General features: G+C 52.4%; 1 long non-coding RNA gene across 1 annotated transcript in view; it reads left to right on the top strand.

Annotated features, from left to right (window-relative positions):
- Window positions 1-4,384, top strand: part of LOC126964156 (uncharacterized) — a 17,944-nt gene extending 13,560 nt beyond the window's left edge. Inside the window, exon 3 of the long non-coding RNA XR_007729319.1 lies at window positions 1-4,384. This exon is cut by the window's left edge and continues 1,201 nt beyond it. This is a non-coding gene — a long non-coding RNA (uncharacterized LOC126964156).
- Window positions 4,385-21,544: the final 17,160 nt, after the last annotated feature.

Raw genomic sequence — 21,544 nt, 5'->3', positions numbered from 1 at the left:
AACCGTCAGGCTCAGCCAGGCGTGGTGGCTCACATTTATAATCCCAGCAGTTTGGGAGGCTGAGGCGGGTGGATTATGAGGTCAGGAATTCAACACCAGCCTGGCCAACATAGTGAAACCCCATCTCTACTAAAAATACAAAAGATTAGCTGGGCGTGGTGACAGGTGCCTGTAATCCCAGCTACTCGGGAGGCTGCGGCAGGAGAATCGCTGGAATCCAGGAGGCAGAGGTTGCAGTGAGTGGAGGTCGCGCCATGTACTGCAGCCTGGGCGACAGAGTAAGACTCCGTCCCCCCCCCCCAAAAAAAAAGAAAGCTGTCAGGCTGAAACGGGGGAAGCTGGTGGAACGCTCTGGTGTGTGTCCTGGGAACTAAATCCCAGGGACTTCCTAGGCACAGCCTCCAGTTCACACAGGCAGGAGAAACCAGAGGGTACAAAAGAATGTTTCGTGTCTTTTGGGGGAAATTTGGCTAAAAGTGAGTCCTCAGGGGAGATGCTAGTGGGGAAGAGACCAGGGTTAAGAACTTATTCTGAGGGCGACAGAGCTGCCACAAAGCTCGCTCCACTGAGTACTAGCCACTGACCTTGAGCAAGTCACTGACCTTGAGTGAGCCACTGAGCGGGCAAGCCACCCGCCTCTCCAAGCCTCCCTGTGTTGGTCTGCAGAAGGGGATAATAATGGTATTGATAGCACAGGGTTGTTGGGAAATGCGAGAGAGATGATGCTGACGTACTATGGAGCCCTGTGTGTTGGTGCTGACCCAGCGCCCACTGGAATTGTGCAATTCATCACTCTGGACATGAAGGGAAGGCAGCCTGGCGTGCACCAGCTCTGGCTGACTTGCTGTACTACAAAGGACACCTCCTGGGACTGCCACTCGGGTAGTTTAGGGTGAAATCACCCAGACCAAGGAATCCGCCGCTTTCCAATCCAGAGAGCGACTTGGCATAGCCCGACTCCTTCCTGCTGCCCTCCAGACCCTGCGCAGGTCCTTTGGGTTGTAAATACTAGGCATCAGAGGCTGAAGTTTCCCGGGCTGACCACCCCTGGCTCCTTATCTCTCCACCGCCCATGGCCAAATCCTCTGCTCTATATTTTCACTTGGTTTCTTGTGCCCAGGCCTCCTGGTCCGGATCTCCTTCCCTCCTGGCCCAGACTCTCCAAAGCTCACCTTCCCATCTGCAAAATGGTGCAGGGTTGCCGTGAGGATTGTGTTCCAGAAGTCCTTCTTTGCTTGCTTGGGGTGTGGATGCAGGAAGGGTCCTGCTGGCATGAGTGACTGGTCCCCTCCTGCTACCCAGGCCAGGCAAGGACTTTCGTGACCCACCAGGTCACAGTGAGAATGGGCGTCAGCTGCTCCTTGGCAAACACGTGGGATCTCCGTACTGGCCAGGGCTGGGGAACTCTCCAGCTGCCTCGCTGAACACCATCGCCTGGGTCCCGCCTGCCTCAGAAATCCCTTCCCTTAAGCCTTTCGCTCTGAAACACTTTGCCTGAACATCTTCCTGGATTTCCCAGTCCATCCTGATCCTCTCATTCCTCAAACCCATTTCAGGATTCACCTTCAATGACCCAGCCCAGCACCTGGCAGGTTTTCCCTGCATCTTTGTGACTTTCATGGCATTGATTTGAACTTGCCTTTGCTTCCCAGGTGACATAACGAGTATTTTTAAGACCCGCAAGAAGCTTCTGTGTATATTATTTAATCCTCACAATATCCCTGCCAGGTGGTGGCTTGAGTGTTACTGGCCCCATTTCACACGGGGAAACTGAGGTCCCCAGAACTTAGGCTGCCGCCCAAAGCCATGCAGCCAGTAGGGGGCAGAAGTGGGGTTTTGACCCAGAGCAGTGGCTATTCAGGGCCTGGGTTTCTTTCTGGAGCCTTTCTAGAGCGCTTTGAGCAGGGCAGGGGCTATTTAAGGTGGGTGAGGACCTTCCCTCAGGCACAGAAAGTTGAATCATCAACATAAATACCATTTTCATGCCAAATGAACGCAAAAAATCCATGATGTACAAAATATCAAAAGTCAGGATACAACACTGCCGTTGCCCCCCGCTGCCTCGCTTGCCCTCCCTACATCCAGCCCTGGCTCCAATAAAACATTATTTACAAACACAGATGACCAGCCTGCAGGGCGTCGTTGAACGATTTGAATTTTCATGTAGAAGGTTTGAGGTGTGTTCTCCTTCCCTGCCACCGCATCCCACATTTTTATTATGAAAACTTCCAAGCACGCACAAAAAGAAAAGAGTTAGATAAACACCTGTCTGTCTGTCCTTTTTATCCCCCACCCTGGATCCTAAGCACCTCAGGGCACGACATAGTGCCTTCGACTCAAACCGCTCCAAGCAGGGGCCTTGGAGGGAAGCGGTATGAATACTTTGTACCGAGGTGGTATTTCTGGTCCACCCTGACCCTCCGGGTCAGAATCCGCACTTCTAAGATTCCCTGGCATTCTCCGGCACAGCCAGATTTGAGAAGCGTTGGCATGGCACAGGCTTTGCCAGGAGACGGGACCTGTGTCCACATCCTAGTCCCAGCACGTTTTGAGTGTTCAGTTTGGCAGTGATTGTTAGGTGCTGGACCGTCTTCTAAGTGCTTCCCATACAAAACTCATTTAATCCTAAATAACAACTCAGTGGCTCTCAACCTGTGATTCTGCTCTCCAGGGGACACTTGGCAATGTCTGGAGACATTTTTGGTTGTCAGTCTGGGGGTGGGGCTGGGTGCAGTGGCTGACGCCTGTGATCACAACATTTTGGGAGGCCAAGGTGGGGGGATGAGTTGAGCCCGGGAGTTTGAGACCAGCCTGGGCAATATAATGCGAACCTGTCACTACAGAAAAGTAAAATAAAAATTAGCCGGGTGTGGTGGTGTGCCTCTGTAGTCCCAGCTACTCAGGAGGCTAAGGCGGGAGGATCCCTTGAGCGCAGGAGATTGAGGCTGCAGTGAGCTGTGATTGTCACTGCACTGCAGCTTGAGCGACAGAGAGAGACCCTGTGTGAAGAAAAGGGAACGAACCCAGGGAGGGGATGTTGTTGGCATCTGGTGGGTAGAGGCCAGGAATGCGGCCAAATCCCCCACAGGGCATGGGACAGCTCCACCCCATAGCGGAGAATGATCCAGCACAAATGTGAGTAGGGCCGAGGCTGGAGCACTGTGCAGCTGCCTAGTGAGCTGGTCGCTGTTATGACCTCTGCTTTGCAGATATGGAAATGGAGGCTTAAAGAGGGGAGGGTTCCAGAACCACCACCCAAACGGTAGGTGGAGGGGCTGTGACAGACCCCTCAGAGGGTTGCTGTAAGAATCAAATGGGTCCTTCGATCAATTTTTTATGAAGCAGCTACTCTGTGTTAAGTCCTAGGATCGTGTAGTTCAGGGCTGGCACACAGTAGGCATTCAATAAATGCTGCTGCTCATCATAACAGAGCTGCACACCATTCATTGAGCACTCAGGAAGGACATCGTGGGATTGTCCGTGAGGCTCCAGTGACACTGTTCCAGTTCTGTTGTGTGGTGTTCCCATTTGGCTGCCAGCAAACACAGGATGTCCTTGTGGGCAGCTTGCTGGTGCTTCCCTGCTCTTTGGCACCAAGTTACAGCTCTCTGTGCAGAGCCAGGCTGCCCAGCGTGCTTCTGGAACCCTTGGATTCACAGCCCGGGCTACATCCCAGCCTAGCCCATCTGCTGTGCCACCAGGGATGTGCATCTCCGCAGGGTATCCACGGTGCTGTTTGTAAACCTCAGGAAGCCTGATTCCTGGGATAGGGCCCACATTCTCGGGGCAGCGGCTCCTAGAAACACCGGCAGCCCAGCAATATTCCGACATACTTATACTAAAAAATTATTCACTGCTCATCTAAAATGCAAATTGAACTGGGCATTGTGTATTTTATCTTAGTCCTAATTCCTGTACCACCCTTCTCCATCTCCCTTTCCCTGCTTCAGTATTTTATAAACACTTTTTATTGTGAAATATACATACAGAAAAGTGTACAACATTTAAGAAACCAGATGAGTGAATTTTCACAAAGTGAACACGTCTGGGTAAACAGCACCCAGATCAAGAACTAGAACATGATCCCAGGAGCCCCATCGTGCCCACAGGTCGCCACTCCCCTCCTGAGGGCAACCACGGTCCCTTTCTGAACTCCACATGGTGACTTCTCCTGCTCTGGGGTGGTCCGGGTGTGGAGGTGCAGTATGTTCTCCTGGTCTGGCTTCTTTTGCTCACACTGTGTGTGGGGATGCATCCCTGTGGCTGGGTGCCTCATGTGTTCTCATCCATCTAGAATATTCCATGGTCTGTTGCGTCACCTTTTGTTTCTCCAAACTCTGTTGATGAGCATTTGGATTGTTTCTAGTTTGAGCTACTATAAATAAACAGCTAAGAACATTCTTGCATGATCCTGATTTAAATTTCATCCTAGCACTTAGAATCACCAGTTACAGCAGACATTGAATTGTTCTGTATTGCCATCTTCCCCATTCGGCCTAAGCCCCATCGGACCCAGGCTGTCTGGGTCACCCTGCTAACCAAGCCCCTCACACACTGCTTGCACACAGTAGGCGCTTAATGTGTGTCTAGGGGATGAAAGAACACCAGCTCCCCACTCCCCAGGGCGTGTGTTAAGGGCTCTCAGGGACAGTACTTATCAAGGGTTAACCTTGGGGCACAGAGCTTGAATTTGCATGCACTTTGACTAAGGCCCCCAGACAACTGCCAGGCAAATCTTAGGGAAATGAGCCCCGTAGGCTCTGGGAGAGGAGCAGCCCAGACCGGGGCGCTGGAGGGCTCTGCTTCCTTTCAGCTGACTGCCTGTGCCTGGCTCCCACCTGCCCGAGTGTCCTTTTTATAGCCGGCCATGGGCTGCCCTGACTCTCCCCAGACAGTCGCCAGTGGGAACATTCCTGGGGCTTCTCGAGTGCCTCCAGCCTCCCGCTCTGATGGCTGAGGGCTGGATGATAAAGGACAATTAGGGATTCCGACTCCAGCACCCACCTGGCCTGGCTTCTATCAGAGTCCTGTAAAAATAGCCTGCCTCTGGCTATTTTGGGTCGTGAAAAGCCGTGGGGAGACACACTGTTCTGAGGAGGACCGAGAAGGGAACCCAGAACAGCTAATCCAGAGGGAGATGGAGGCCCCCGAGCAAGCCCAGCTGCTCTTCCAGCAGAGAAGAATGTTGCTGAAAATTGCAAATTAGCAGCTCTATGTAAGAATAATGGCACAGTGCACATGCAAATGTACCCCTCCACACACACACACACACACACACACACACACACACACACAGAGCACTCCCTCCTGTCTCTGCCCGGGCCACTGGCCCACAGAAGTTTGCTTGCCTGGCCCTGGGACATTTGAACTTGGCCCTGGGATGACTTGGCTGGGGGTGGGGTGGGAGGGATTGCTTGAAGAGAGTCTTGCGTGGCAAAGGGCGGCCAGATTTCTCACTGTCAAATGAGGCATGAGGTTCACTTTGAACTCCTGTCTCAGCTAGGTGGAAAGTTCTACCTTCCATGCAAAGAACTCTCCCATGAAATGAACTCAGCCTCTCACAGTCGCTTTGTTTAAAGCTGATTTAAGAACATTTTAAATGAAAAGGGGGTGTTAGAGTCCCCCCACCAGCTCACCTGGGTTCAAGTTTACATATTCGCTTCCTGATCCACCTGGGTGTCGTGCATCTGGTCTGTCCAGGGGCCTTAAAGTGACAGGAAGAATAAGGAATGTTGTCAAGAGTGCAGACAGCTGGCTGCTGGCACCGTCCTGAGGTGAACACAACAGCTTCACAGCTTTGCTGACCAGAGTGTGAGAGGCGATGCTATCAGCGCCCTGGGCCCTCAGCCTTCCTCCTGCCAGTGAGCCTCTTTCCCCACATGTGACATGGAACAGGACCTACCTCCCAGGTGACTGTGTGGATTCCATTAGATGAGGGCCGAAAGGGTTGAGCGCAGGGCTGGGTTAAATCAGCTGAACCCGCAGGCTGCACCCTTAACTTAGCCTCTCAGCTGAAGATTTCGGTCATTTTAAATAGTCCTTTGTTATCTGAAAGGGCTCTGGAATTCTGCACCCACAACCTCCTTCCCTTCCCTTTTCTCTTCTCTTCTTCCCCTCCCCTTCTCTCCCCACTTTTCTCTCTCCTTAGGTGAGGTTCCTGGAAGTGGCATGAATACATTTTGCAGGCCTGGCTCCAAGGACAACCAGCCAGTCTCCTTCAGGGGGCTGTGATCTCTGTGGGAGGGGTGGGGGCCGACGGTCCCTGACCTCTCAACATCTGCCCAACATCCGCCTGACCCTAGCCGAGTCTCACCTGCCTTTTGGACCGGAGCCTCCCTGCCCGTGCACAGGAGCTGCTCAGCACCCACAGGCCCAGGCGGGTGGCAGCACTGGTCCTGTCCCCTGCTCAGGAAGGCGAGGCTGCAGCTGCTGGGGTCTTGCAAAGGGGCTGAGTTAGGAACCCCCATCTAGGGCAGGAGAGAAGCCTTAATTCTCCGGGGCAGTGCAGGGAGAGCCACAGCCTACTTTCCCCTCCCTCCCTCCCTCCCTTCCCTTCTCTCTCATTTTCCCTGCATCCTCTCTCTCTGCCCTTTCCTTTCCTCTTCCCTCCCCTCTTGTTTCCATTTCCCCTCATGTCCAGGGCAGGCACAATTGTGCTGGCCAGGTGCCCAGTGGGGGTTTGGAGAGGGGGTCGTTTAGCTTCTCCTGCCCCGGGAATCTAAACTGTAGGGGGTGGGAGCTGGTAACAAGGATTCACGTTTCTGGGTTGACCTCACTATTTCCTTTAACACATGAGTCCAACATGGCCGCACTGGTCGATGGAGATGGAGTGGCAGCTGCCACACTCCCAGGGTCTCCCCTCTGTCTCCAGGGTGATGCTCGGGTGGGTGAGGATGGGAGATGGGCTTGGGGCCTGCAGCCTCCCCACAAAAGCCAACTGTCCAGAATTCGGAGGCCAACAGGGAACAGTCCCCTGCCCTGGCCCAGGTGTCTGCCTTCTGAGTGGGCCCGGGGCGCCTGGGCTATGGGCCCCCAGAGGTGGAGCTGCCCCCAGGATCACGGGGACATCCTGGCTTGGGGGGACCATTCTCTCTGTGAGGGCTGTCTGGAAGAGCAAAGGCGTCTGGCCCTCACCTCTCCCCCTCCCTGCGAGGGAGTCACGAAGGAAGTTCTGGCCGCCCAGGCTGTTCTTTCCAAGGGTCACTTCCAGAGCCGGGGCGATGCTGGATGGCACAAGAGCAAGGCCTATTCAGGCCCCTCGGCCTCCCAGTCAGTGGCTTGTCCCCTCTGAGCCTCTGCCTCTCCCCTACAGGGCAGCAGGATGGACTGGGTGGGCCCTCCGGGTGGGCGCTAACCAGGGCAGCCACGGTGGTACTTCTGACCTTGCAGAGGGGCCAAACTAGACTTCAGCAGAGATGGAGCAAAACCACCTGAGCATGTGGGTCAGAGCCTGGGCTTAGGGATTAGGTGAGCACCGGTTGGAATCCTGGATCAAGGTCCCATGGGCAAGCGTGGCCTATAGTCCTTAGGCCTCCTTTCCACACCTACCCCAGGTCCTTGCTGTCCCCCGCCTGGAATCCTTCTCTCACAAGACTCTCCTTTTGCTCAGTTGTCAAATTCTCTCAGCACCCCCGTAAGAAATGATTAACTCACCCTCCTCTTCCTAGAGCTCCCTGCTCCCATTGCTGCGCTTCGTCCACAGCACGGACACCCTCTGCGCCACCTGCTATTTCACCAAGTCCTTTAGACAAGGACTCCATCCCTTTTATCCCTTGCACTTAGAATAGCACTTGGTACACGGCAGGCGTTCCATAAATATTTGTTCAATACACTTAATAAATGGGGGCTGGAGCAGTGGCCACACCTGTAATCCCGATACCTTGGGAGGCCAAGGAAGGGGCATCGCTTAAGCCCAGAGGCTCAATGGCAGCCTAGGCAACATAGTGAAAAAATTAAAAATTAGCCAGGTGTGGTGTTGGGCACCTGTGGTCCCAGCTACTTGGGAGGCTGAGGTGGGAGGACTGCTTGTGCCTGTAAGTTCAAGGCTGCAGTGAGCAGTGATCACAACACTGTACTTGATATGGTTTGGTGGTGTCCCTATCCAAATCTCACCTTGAATGGTAATAATCCCCATGTGTCAAGGGCAGGGCTAACTGGAGATAACTGAATCGCGGGGTTATAATTGAACAGTATGAGTTCCCCCATACTGTTCTTGTGGTAATGAATAAGTCTCACGAGATCTGAAGGTTTTATAAATAGGAGTTCCCCTGCACAAGCTCTCTTGCCTGCCGCCATGTAAGACGGGACTGCTTCTCATTTGCCTTCTGCCATGATTGTGAGGCCTCCCCAGCCATGTGGAACTGTGAGTCCATTAAACCTCTTTCCTTTATAAATTACCCATTCTTGGATATGACTTTATTAGCAGTATGAGAATGAACTAATACAGTACTCCAGCTTGGGCAACAGAGTAAGACACTGTCTCTAATAATAATAATAATAATAATAAATAATGATAAATGGTATGGCTTATGGTTCATCACCAATAGTGGAACCACATTTTGATCCTGCATCCGAGTTGCCAGAACTTTCAGGTACCCATGCAGCAGGGATTTCCCATCTCTGGAATAAAGAGCAGGAGGAGGATGATCACTGCACAAGCAGCCGGGGGGCCTCACAGGCTCCTACGTCTTGGGAGTGTACAGAGAGAAGGAAAGGAATCCGTGGACTCGCCCCTACTGCTCTGTGAAGGACTGACTGAGTTCGGGAAGCTTCCACAAGCATCCAGGCAGCCCCTCAGCTCTTCACAGCAGGAAGCGGATGTGCAGACAGCTGTAGCTCATTGTCGCAGCCTGGCAGGTTTCATTAGTGGTTTCACAATCCACATGCTGGCCCTCTCTTCCTCTCTGCCTGCGGGGGACACTGGGGAGGTGAGTTCTACCTCACAGCCTTGCACATCAGCTCTGTCTGCTCCACGTTGCCTGAGCTCTGGCTCCCAGGGAGTGTCTGAAAATGCCCTGGCCAGAATCCCTGAGGAGCTGTAGCAATCCTGAACTGGGCCTTATCCCAGAGTTCCCGTGTAATTCATGCAGGTGTGGCTTGGGCACTAGCAGTTTTTAAAGTTCCCTAGGGAATTCTAATGCACAGCCAAACTTGAGAATTGCCCTGTTAATGGATCTTCGCTAATAGAAATAATATTAACTATCCTTTGTGAAGTTGCTTCTGCCTGCTGACGCTTCTTTGCAAATGTCTCAAATCAAGCTCCCTCTGGGGGCCGGGCAGGGCGTGTAATTGGAAGAAGTGGACTGAGGGAGAGACAATAGGGAAAAGCTGGGATTGTGGTGAACTGGGGAACCACGGCCCGTCCCAAAGGGGCAGCCACGGCTAAGTGCAGCTGATTGTCAACACCCCAGAAAGCAAATCCAGTGGGTAAGATCCTCCTATCAGTTAAGAGAAACAGGAAATTTGAATTTTAATGTGAAATTTGCCAGTTAAAAAATATTAGCAACTCATGGAGATTGGATGGGAGGCGAATCATGCTCATTGCTTGGGTGGAGCCTGTGGGTGGCCAGTTTGAGGCCCTTGCTTCAGGTCCATTATATTTTTTCTTCACTGCAATGTCCGTGGGAGTTAGATATTTCTTATTCTCTTCTTAGAGGCGAGGAAACAGACTCAGGGAAGTAAAATGGTTTCAAAAGCTTGCCGAGGTCGGCAGAGTAATAGCTCCCAAAGATGTCCATGTTCTAATCCCTGCAACCGTGATGTGCTGCCTTCCACGGCTGGGAAATTGAGTGGCACATAGATCTAGCGTTGCCGGTCAGCTGCCTTTCAGAGAGGGAGGTTATTGTGGGTTGCTGGGTGGGTCCAGTATAATCACAGGGGTCCTTTAAATGTGGAAAAGGGAGGTAGGAGGGTCTGTGTCAGAATGAAAAAGACAAGACCAGTCTTTTCTGGCCTTGAATATACAGGAAGAGGCTATGAACCAAGGAATGCAGGCTTCTAGAAGCCAGAATAGGTAAGAAAATGGATTCTTTGCCATAACCTCCAGAAGGAACGCAGTTCTGCCAACACCTTGATTTTAGCTCATCTTAGACTTCTGACTTCCAGAACGATAAGAGAATCACTTTGTGCTGTTTTAAGCCACTGAAGTTGTGGCAGTTTACAGCAGCCCCTGGAAATGAATGCACCTACCCAGCTAAATAAGAGACAGTGTCAGGATCTGAACTCAGGCCATCTGACTGCAGAGCCTGAGCTCTGAGCTAGTCCCTGAACATATGAAAGTATGAATACACCAGAGGGCCTGGATTTTCTGGTACAACCCTGATCTCAATATCTGCTTCTCTGCAGGAGGATGAGTTTGGGGAAGTACAGCCTTTGGCCTAGGGGACAAGAAGGGGATTTGCTCATCAAGTTGATGTCTACCCAATAGCTGTTGAGCCCCCATGAGGCAAGGACTCTTAGACGGCTCCAGGATCCGTTCTTCCTATAGTAACAAGCCCCTGAGTGTCAGCAGGTGGAGGCCCAGAACGCACCCTCCATTTCCCACCTCCCTTGTGGTTAGTATTTGGAGATGGTCCTGTGGCTGGCATCAGGCCACTGGGGGGTACTCTTAGAGGCACAAGGAGGGCCGAGCTGGGGGTGAACCATCCTGGACCATGCAGACAGGGCACCATTTCTGGCACTTTCTGGCACAATTTCTGCCATTTTTTGGCAGCAGCAGGCCACAGTGGGATCTTAGAAGGGTCAGCAGTCGTGGTGGGAGGGGGAGGCTGGCACTGAGCCTTTACTAGAAGCTGTCTTTGAAACATCACATCTTTCTCTCCCAGAAGGTCTGTCACTTGAATATTTTCCTTTATTAGTTAAATGAGGTTTGGCTACAAGGGGCAGAAAGCAAAACAAGCAAAAATCACAATAGCTTTTAAAAAAAGAAACTGAATTCTCCTGGCATATTTTTATTTCCTATAAAAATGAAGTCTGGGGCAGCATTCCAGGGCCAGGAGGAGGCTCCACAACGTCTTTAGGGTGACTCACGACTCTGCCATCCTCATGGTCCAAAATTATTGCATGAGCTCCAGCCATCACATCTTCTTTCCAGCCAGGAAGAAGGAAGGAACAGAGAAGGATGTCCCCTGTTCCTTTGAAGAATACTTTAGAAAACTTCCGCTCACCTCCCTGTGTCATGTGGCCATACCTCTCTGCAAGGAAAATGTAGTCTTTATCCTGGGTGGCCATGCAACCCCCTGAAAACTGAAAACTGGGGGTCCTACAACTTGGGCAAGAGAGAGAGTGGATAGTGTTGTAGTTGGCCCGGTCAGGTCTGTTCCGGCTACAGGGAGGAACTGAATGGAACAGCATCATTCCATTTAAGGAGATTGGCTATGCGTTCTCGGGCAAGTCACTTTTTTTTTTTTTTGAGATGGAGTCTCGCTGTCTTCAAGGCTGGAGTGCAGTGGCGTGATCTTGGCTCACTGCAAGCTCCGCCTCCTGGGTTCACGCCATTCTCCCGCCTCAGCCTCCCGAGTGGCTAGGACTACAGGCGCCCGCCACCGCATCCAGCTAATTTTTTGTATTTTTAGTAGAGACGGGGTTTCACCATGTTAGCCAGGATGGTCTTGGTCTCCTGACTTCATGATCCGCCTGCCTCGGCCTCCCAAAGTGCTGAGATTACAGGCATGAGCCACTGCGCCCGGCCCTCGGACAAGTTGCTTAATCCTTCTGGGCCTCTTTTTGCTCATCTTCAAAATAACTAAAATCAGATTAAATGGTTTTTAGTGTCTTCTTCAGTAGAATCCTTCTATGGTTCTAAGAATTGTCTCATTTTTAGACCATATCAAGATCATATCAAGATGTAGAGACACTGGTGGGTACTGCCTGAGTGGGGTAACTTCTGTGTCAGACTGACCAGGCTTCAGGTCCTGAGGGGCCCTGGAAAACGTCCTTCCTCCTCTGAGCCGGGTCCCTCCTCCTGGTCAGACTCGGGTGAAGGCTGTGGACGAACTGACTGTAAAGTTCCCAGCTTGCCACTCACCAACTCCAGCAACGCCAGCAAATTACTAACATTCTATTAATAAAATCAACAGAGGAAATGCACCTGTTTCCTATTGCTGCTGTAACAAATGCACAAAGGTAGTGACTCAAACACCACACATTTATTCCCCTCCAGTTCTAGAGGCCAGAAGCATGAAATAGACTCACAGGGCTGAGGTCAAGGTGTCCGCCGGGCTGTGTTCCTCCTGGTGGCTTTCGGGGAGAGCCCATTTCCTGCTCACTTGGGTCGGTGGCAGAATTCAGGTCCCAGGGCTGTGGGAATGACCGCTTTGGAGGGTCAGAAACGAGCCCCTGGGATTATATTAGGCAACAGGTTGGATTCAGTTTTAGGAACAGAATTGCCATTTGGAAATTATGCTCCAAATTCTGCTAGATCTGAATTTTTTTAAATAGCCAGTGCAGACACAGAAGGGTAGCTGTGAGCTGGGGTGGCAAGGAAACTTTGGAAAGCTGTGTCCATAGCATCCTCCTTCTGTGGACCCCGAGGAGACCTCTGGGCCCATCTGGGCCCCCCCCCCCCGCCCAGCTTCAGCCGTCGTTGTTTCAGGCCTGTCGGGGGTCCCTGCCTCCCTAGCTTGTCTCTGTCCCACTCCCAAGGCCACTCATTCTTTCTGGCACGCACGTCCCCAGACACGCCCCCTCCCACCCAAGGCCCAAGCAAGCACCTCACAACCCTGATCCCAGCCGCACCAGAGGACAGCATGGAATCTGGGAGTTAAACACCAAATGGCCAAGGGTGGTTTTCCGCTGAGGCCTAGAGCCGAGGGGGCCATCAGCACCCATACTCTGAAGGCAGCTGGGGGCAGATCCGGGGCAGTCGAGTAGGTGGGCTTTGGCATCACCCTGCCCAGGCTCAAATCCCAGCTCCACCTTGGAGCTGTGTGACCTAGGGTATGTTTCTTAACTTCTCTGTGCCTTGCTTTTGACATTTGTAAAAGGTGGATCATGATGGCACTTTGCTCCCAGGGCAGGTATGAAGATTACAGACGAAATCAATCCAACATAATTGGTGTAAACTGCTTGGCTTAAGGGGTGCCTGGGACATCCCACAGGGGCTCTGGTAACTGCGATTCCTGTTATGACCATGACAGGCGACAGCAGAACGCCCCACCCAGCTCTCATCTCAGTTGTATAGGCCGTGGGCTCCGCTTGGCCGTGTGTGTTGTGGGGAGGGGCACCCTGCTTTCTCCCGCCGTTGCAGTCCCATTCTCTTTCCTAAGGATTCTCTTTTCCTTTTTTTTTTTTTGAGTCAGAGTCTCGCTCTGTTGCTCAGGTTGGAGTGCAGTGGCATGATCTTGGCTCACTGCAACCTCCACCTCCTGGGTTCAAGCGATTCTCCTGCCTCAGCCTCCCAAGTAGCTGGGACTACAGGCATGCGCCACCACACCCGGCTAATTTTTGTATTTTTAGTAGAGATGGGGTTTTAGTAGAGACAGAGTTTCACCATGTTGGCCAGGATGGTCCCGAACTTCTGACCTCAAGTGCTCCACCCTCCTCAGCCTCCCTTCTCTTTTCCTTTTACAGCCCTTCTGAGACATCTCTTCTTTGGCATTTCATTCACTCCCTGCTGCACCCTGGATGCCTGTTCACAGCTTGGTCCAGATTTCTAGAGCTGCTTTTAAAGGGTAGGTGCCACCCAGTGTTGCTCCCTGTAATTCCCAGGTCACCTTGCAGCCACAGTGAGCTTGTCCCCACTCTACAGACGATAATAATAATAGTAACAATGATGATAGGAAACACTTGCTTACCACTAATTAAATATGAGGGTCTGTACTAAGCGGGTGTCCCTGAATGATCTCATTTCAAGATCTCTGGAGTCACAGAGGCAGCCTGTTTCCAGAGAGAGTAACTGAGGCACGGAGAGAGGATGAGGAAATGAAGCTGGGAGGCGGTGACTAGCTTGGTGTTCCTTACAAATGGGAGGCGGTGGCTGGAATAGGCCAGGCTGGCCTGACTCAGAGTCCAGCTCTAACTTCTGTCACTGGATTTAAACCGACATTCTAGAGTTTTAATTTTCCCTGAGCAGACACTTCCACACGTGCTGGACACATTTGGAGGTGGACAGAGATGAGGCAAAATTAAACTTCTTCGAACTGAGTCTGGTTGCTCTGGGTAGAGGATCTTGCAAAACTGCCTTGCTTTGCTGAGAGAGACTTCGGTGGTGAAAGACAAATATTCTGCCGTCTAAATCAGGTGCAGGAAGTCCCGCGCTGTGAATTGTGCTGCTTAGAAATATTGCTAGTTATTGGGTTGCTTTTACCATTTGGTAAGGAATTTAAATCCCCCATCAAATAAATGAACTGCTATTAGTTTACAAGAAGGGGCTTGGATTTCCACTTCTTTCTAAATAAAGCCTCAGGAAGACAAAAGGGACATGGGGGAAATTGCAAGTAAATTTTTTGGTGTGCTGTGCTCATAAAATTCCAGGACGCATGCAAACGAGGGTGAAGATGGTCACACGGATAAGAGCTTAAACTCGCCGAGAGCCTGCCACTGCCAACACACTTTAAAAAATCAAATATATGAAAACAATAAACTTTATAACGTAGCTATGGTAAATGGAAAACATGATCATTTGCCAACAACAGTAATAAAAATAATGATTATGATTAGTCACATATTTTGAGCATTTACTCTGTGGCAGGCATCCCAGCTGTAATGTTTTAAAACTGATGTTATCCAAATTAGCCGGGCACGGTGGCCCACGCCTGTAGTCCCCACTACTCGGGAGGCTGAGGCAGGAGAATCGCTTGGAACCCAGGAGTCAGAGGTTGCAATGAGCCAAGATCATGCCTCTGCACTCCAGCCTGGGCAACAGAGTGAGACTCTGTTTCAAAAAACAAAACAAAACAAAAATCTGACGTTATCCTTTGAAACTGGTACCATTGTTTCCATTTTACAGATAAAGAAAATGAGGTTAAATTCTTTTTCCGGTATGTTAACAATAGGGGTATCCAACGAAGACATGAAACTTGCTTCATCCGTTGTTTCTGAGACGGAGTCTTGCTCTGTCGCCCAGGTTGGAGTGCAGTGGCGTGATCTCGGCTCACTGCAAGCTCTGCCTCCTGGATTCACACCATTCTCCTCCCTCAGCCTCCCGAGTAGCTGGGACTACAGGCGCCTGCCACCACGCCCGGCTATTTTTTGTATTTTTAGTAGAAACGGGGTTTCACTGTGTTAGCCAGGATGGTCTCGATCTCCTGACCTCGTGATCCGCCCGCCTCGGCCTCCCAAAGTGCTGGGATTACAGGCATGAGCCATCATGCCCAGCCTCACCCATTTTTAAAAAATGTACCTGAATTGCCATGTCCTCCTCCTTTCTTCCCTTATTTCACCTATTTTCATCCTTAAAAGTTTAGAAACTTGACGCAGCGGCACCCTCCTTGCCTAGGCTGGGACCCTGTTCCCCACCCACCCTGTGGCTCCAAAGTGCCCACCACACTGTGCCTGTTGTACTGAGGAGGGCTGGGACAGGACCCACTCACCCGCCTTCCCAGTGTGGGGCACAGAGTGGGTTCTCAGCAGACACTTGCTGAACAAATGAATGAGGGAATCAGTGAATGAATGAATAAAGCAAATGCAGAAGTAAATTCAGATTCAAAATCCACCAGCAGTGTTTCGCTACGATTTCAGTGATCCCTGTCTTTCGTTTAGTAGCGATGTGTCTTTTTAAGGCCCTAAACTACTTTCCTAAAATGAGGATATTAGGAGGGGGCGGCAATGCTGGACGTCCCCCAGGGACTGTTGCAAGGATTAAACCAGTTAATATGCTAGTGTATCAGAACAGTGCCTACCCAGAGCAAACACTCAAAAATGTTAATAACAGTAATGATAATATTTATTTATTTATTTATTTATTTATTTTTATTTTATTTTTAAGATGGAGTCTCGCTGTATCACCCAGGCTGGAGTGCTGTGGTACGATCTTGGCTCATTGCAACCCCACCTCCCGGGTTCAAGGGATTCTCCTGCCTCAGCCTCCCAAGTAGCTGGAATTACAGGTGTGCACTACCACACCCAACTAATTTTTAAAAAAAATTTTTAATTTTTTTTTTGAGATAGAGTCTCACTGTTGTCACCTGGGCTGGAGTGCAATGTCGTGATCTCAGCTCACTGCAACCTTCGCTTCCCGAGTTCCGGCAGTTCTCCTGCCTCAGCCTCCTGAGTACTGAGATTACAGGCACCTGCCACCATGCCTGGCTAATTTTTGTGTTTTTAGTAGAGACGGGGTTTCACCATGTTGGACAGGCTGGTCTCGAACTCCTGACCTCAGGTGATCTGTCTGCCTCGGCCTCCCAAAGTGCTGCGATTATAGGTGTGAGCCACTGCGCCTGGCCTATTATCAGTTTATATATGAGATATATTATATCTACCTATCATTATCGTTTATGACAAGTGATAAGGTTTCCTATGTACTGTAGCACTGTGAGATTTTACTTTAATATAACTGCATTTGATTTTAAAAAGTGAGTTGGAAATAAGTAAATGTCAGTGCGGGTGAGTCCTAGATAGGATCCCAATCCCGAGGTGGTGTTCAACCCCTGGGTGTAGGATCTCAGGTGAAGGGTTACTCAATTTGGGGCAGCTTCCCTAAGCCATGATTGTGCCATATGCATGGCTGGCAGCCTGGATGTCAGTGTGGGGAGGCCCCAGCCCTAGGAGGAGGCTGAGGCAGCCTTGTTTGGGACCCCAGGTGTGCCTCCAGCCATCTTCCCCACAGCCCCTTCTCTGAGCACGCAGCCTTCACCCCAGACCCGGGCTGGTATTTTTAGCACACAGGCACCCTGCACGGCCCTGTACACTCTGACCAAATTTAGAAATCTCAAGAGATCTTTGCGCTTCTACGCCTTCAGGAAGAGCAATGAATGAAAAGCTCCCAGTCTCCAGTTTAGCGAGAGCAAACCCTCCTGTTTTCAGGGCTCTCTCTGGTAGGGAACCCCAAGCTTTACTGCACAGTGAAAAAAAGCCAGGGGCAGAATCCTGTGTGTGTTTTGGGTCTACGTCAGCGAACGCAAAGCAACCCCTGCACCGTGCACGTGTGTCTGAGTCGGCATAGCCAGCAGCCGGGCGTGGAAGGAGCCCCCGCAGGTGGGGGAGGAAGGAGCTGTGGAGGCGATTAACTCACCCTCATGAATATTACCGTTTCCCCTGTTAAACAAGTGTGTATTACTTCCGAAATCTGACAACCCCAAGCACCAAAAGGTTTAAAAATATCTCCAGATTGTAAAGCCTCCGACAGAATGCTGAAACAGGATTGCACAGTTTTCGACCAGGAGCTTCTGAGGTTGTGGCGGACCCTCCATGTTTCTGACTGCCGGACAGTCACAGCCCTCTGTTCTCTAATGCCACCGGATGTTCCCTGGGACTCCTGTCCCCAGCTCTGGTCCACACAATGCTGCCCTCCACCTCCAGACCCGGGGGAGGGGAGTGGCCAGGGCCGAGCAAACCGAGCACTGTATGGCCCCTGGCTCAGGACATCTCTGGGATCCAGAGGCCAGAGACCTTCTGCTGGGATCCCCAAGGATCCCCAGGGACCCCCTGGGACTGTTGTCCACCTCTGTGCCAGCAGGAGAGGAGAGCCTCGCTAAGACTGGAGTGACACGAGAGGGCGCAACCAAGAGCAGGCAGGGAGAACAGAGTGCAGGCGCTGCCTGAGCCCCTGCCCTGGGCTGTGTCGGGGGAGTTACTGTGGAACTTTCTGTCTCTGCAGGCTCAGCAGGCAGCGGTGTGTGCCACCCGGTTCCGACCAAAACGAACCCACAAACGCTGATGGCGAGATTATTTGCATATATGTTGTTAAATATGGCCAATATTAAAATTAAATGATACAAATGTATAATTAAAGGAATTATATTAAAAACAGAGATAACAGCTCCTCAGGACACATCACTCCCTAATTAGCATACTGCACTTCACCATTCCCGAGGCTCTTGGGGTTGCCACCTCTGCTGCATTTGGGGGAAGGAAATGCTTTAGGTCTAGATGTGCATTCCTGTGCGTCCTCTAGATAGCAGGAAATCCACCAGCATGGAAATGGGCAAAGGCTACAAACAGGCATCCCCCCAAAGCCGTTGCTTCCCAGCAGGCCTCTGAGAGAAGCCCTGTAACACAGGCAGCGGGGCACCTGCTCTGCAGGACCCCAAGCAACCGGAAGGAAACGGGAAGGAGAGGGGAAGGAGAGGGGAAGGAGAGGGGATGGAGAGGGGAAGGAGAGGGGAAGGAGAGGGGATGGAGAGGGGAAGGAGAGGGGAAGGAGAGGGGAAGGAGAGGGGAAGGAGGGGATGGAGAGGGGAAGGAGAGGGGAAGGAAGAGGGGAAGGAGAGGGGAAGGAGAGGGGAAGGAGAGGGGAAGGAGAGGGGAAGGAGAGGGGAAGGAGAGGGGAAGGAGAGGGGATGGAGAGGGGAAGGAGAGGGGAAGGAGAGGGGATGGAGAGGGGATGGAGAGGGGATGGAGAGGGGATGGAGAGGGGGAAGGAGAGGGGAAGGAGAGGGGAAGGAGAGGGGATGGAGAGGGGAAGGAGAGGGGAAGGAGAGGGGAAGGAAACGGGAAGGAGAGGGGAAGGAGAGGGGAAGGAGAGGGGAAGGAGAGGGGATGGAGAGGGGAAGGAGAGGGGATGGAGAGGGGATGGAGAGGGGAAGGAGAGGGGAAGGAGAGGGGAAGGAGAGGGGAAGGAGAGGGGATGGAGAGGGGATGGAGAGGGGATGGAGAGGGGAAGGAGAGGGGATGGAGGAGAGGGGAAGGAGAGGGGATGGAGAGGGGATGGAGAGGGGAAGGAGAGGGGATGGAGAGGGGAAGGAGAGGGGAAGGAGAGGGGAAGGAGAGGGGAAGGAGAGGGGATGGAGAGGGGAAGGAGAGGGGAAGGAGAGGGGAAGGAGAGGGGAAGGAGAGGGGAAGGAGAGGGGATGGAGAGGGGAGGAGAGGGGAAGGAGAGGGGATGGAGAGGGGAAGGAGAGGGGATGGAGAGGGGATGGAGAGGGGAAGGAGAGGGGAAGGAGAGGGGAAGGAAACGGGAAGGAGGAGAGGGAAGGAGAGAGGGGAGAGGGGAAGGAGAGGGGAAGGAGAGGGGAAGGAGAGGGGAAGGAGAGGGGGGATGGAGAGGGGATGGAGAGGGGAAGGAGAGGGGATGGAGAGGGGATGGAGAGGGGAAGGAGAGGGGAAGGAGAGGGGAAGGAGAGGGGAAGGAGAGGGGATGGAGGAGGGGATGGAGAGGGGATGGAGTGGGGATGGAGAGGGGAAGGAGAGGGGATGGAGAGGGGAAGGAGAGGGGATGGAGAGGGGATGGAGAGGGGAAGGAGAGGGGATGGAGAGGGGAAGGAGAGGGGAAGGAGAGGGGAAGGAGAGGGGATGGAGAGGGGAAGGAGAGGGGAAGGAGAGGGGAAGGAGAGGGGAAGGAGGGAGGGGAAGGAGAGGGGATGGAGAGGGGATGGAGAGGGGAAGGAGAGGGGATGGAGAGGGGATGGAGAGGGGAAGGAGAGGGGAAGGAGAGGGGAAGGAGAGGGGAAGGAGAGGGGAAGGAGAGGGGAAGGAGAGGGGAGAGGAGAGGGGAAGGAGAGGGGGGGATGGAGAGGGGAAGGAGAGGGGAAGGAGAGGGGAAGGAGAGGGGAAGGAGAGGGGAAGGAGAGGGGAAGGAGAGGGGGCAAGGAGAGGGGAAGGAGAGGGGATGGAGAGGGGAAGGAGAGGGGAAGGAGAGGGGAAGGAGAGGGGGAAGGAGAGGGGAAGGAGAGGGAGGAGAGGGGATGGAGAGGGGAAGGAGAGGGGAAGGAGAGGGGAAGGAGAGGGGAAGGAGAGGGGAAGGAGAGGGGATGGAGAGGAGAGGGGGGGAAGGAGAGGGGAAGGAGAGGGGAAGGAGAGGGGATGGAGAGGGGGATGGAGAGGGGATGGAGAGGGGAAGGAGAGGGGAAGGAGAGGGGAAGGAGAGGGGAAGGAAACTGGAAGGAGAGGGGAAGGAGAGGGGAAGGAGAGGGGATGGAGAGGGGAAGGAGAGGGGAAGGAGAGGGGAAGGAGAGGGGAAGGAGAGGGGAAGGAGAGGGGAAGGAGAGGGGGAAGGAGAGGGAAGGAGAGGGGATGGAGAGGGGAAGGAGAGGGGAAGGAAACGAGAAGGAGAGGGGATGGAGAGGGGATGGAGAGGGGAAGGAGAGGGGAAGGAAACGGGAAGGAGAGAGGATGGAGAGGGGAAGGAGAGGGGATGGAGAGGGGATGGAGAGGGGAAGGAGAGGGGAAGGAGAGGGGAAGGAGGGGGGAAGGAGAGGGGAAGGAGAGGGGAAGGAGAGGGGAAGGAGAGGGGAAGGAGAGGGGAAGGAGAGGGGAAGGAGAGGGGAAGGAGAGGGGAAGGAGAGGGGAAGGAGGGTCTTCGGCATCCTTACAGTGAGAATCACATTTTCCCCGTTTCCCTGGTAGCTAGGAAGGGCATTCAATGAACATGTATTGATTGGCTTGAGGAAATCGGGGTCCTAGAAGTCTAGAGCTTAATGTCACCTAGCGGTGGGGCAGGAAGTGGGACACAGTTTTAATTTGACTCCGGAGCCCTGGACTAGCCTTGCAATTGGCACTTCTTGTGCAGTGCTCACGGACAACTCAGCTGAATGAAGGCCCTGCAGGTGGCTGGACAGAAATGCCCTGTAGCCTGCATCCCTCACGTTCAAGCCTTCTGTTTTGAGCACTCATTTCTAAGTGGCTTGCAGCCTTGCAAGATGAGTTTTGGAAGTGCACGGCTACAGTACTTAAAAACACAGAGTCCTGAGTTGAGGCAGGTCTGCCCTTTCCAGTTAGTTTCCAATCCTTCTGATTACAAAGAGGTTTCTTATTTAGGGGTGAGCCTGACTTTCACACTCGGGCAGGCTCCACCAGCAGCCTCCTGTGCTCCAGTCTCCAACAGAAGTTAAAAAAACAAGGAGGGTTCAATGCATTCACTTTGGGGGATCCCTCCTACTTATTAAGAAAATGATTTTCCATTTTTGGTAACAGTAGAGTTTTCTTTTAAAATTATTCAAGTAAATTTGGGGAGCAAATGCTACAGATAGTTATGCAAGGCATCCTGAGCTGATGGGCAGTTGTTGGATTTGACGGGAAAGCAGGGTGCAGTTCAGTTTCCCAGAGAACGCGAGGCCTGGTGCGGGCAGGGAGGGTCAAGGAAGGGAGGAGCCCAGGGTCCGGCCCTCAGCCCCGCTCAGGGAAGGCAACTGCCTCAGAAAATGCTGGCTTTCATATGTCAGGGACAAAAAGGACCCTTTTTTCTCCTCTTTTTTTAGTTACAAGGAAAGCTTCGAACCATTTATTTATTTATTTATTTTGAGACAAAGTCTCACCTTTCGCCCAGGCTGGAGCCTAGTAGCCGGATCTCAGCTCACTGCAAGCTCCGCCTCCCGGGTTCACGCCATTCTCCTGCCTCAGCCTCCCGAGTAGCTGGGACTACAGGCGCCCGCCACCTTGCCCGGCTTTTTTGTATTTTTTTAGTAGAGACGGGGTTTCACTGTGTTAGGCAGGAAGGTCTTGATCTCCT

This window comes from Macaca thibetana, chromosome 10 (assembly GCF_024542745.1).
Source record: "Macaca thibetana thibetana isolate TM-01 chromosome 10, ASM2454274v1, whole genome shotgun sequence".
NCBI lineage: Eukaryota > Metazoa > Chordata > Mammalia > Primates > Cercopithecidae > Macaca > Macaca thibetana.
This window is presented reverse-complemented; position numbering and strand designations above follow the sequence as displayed.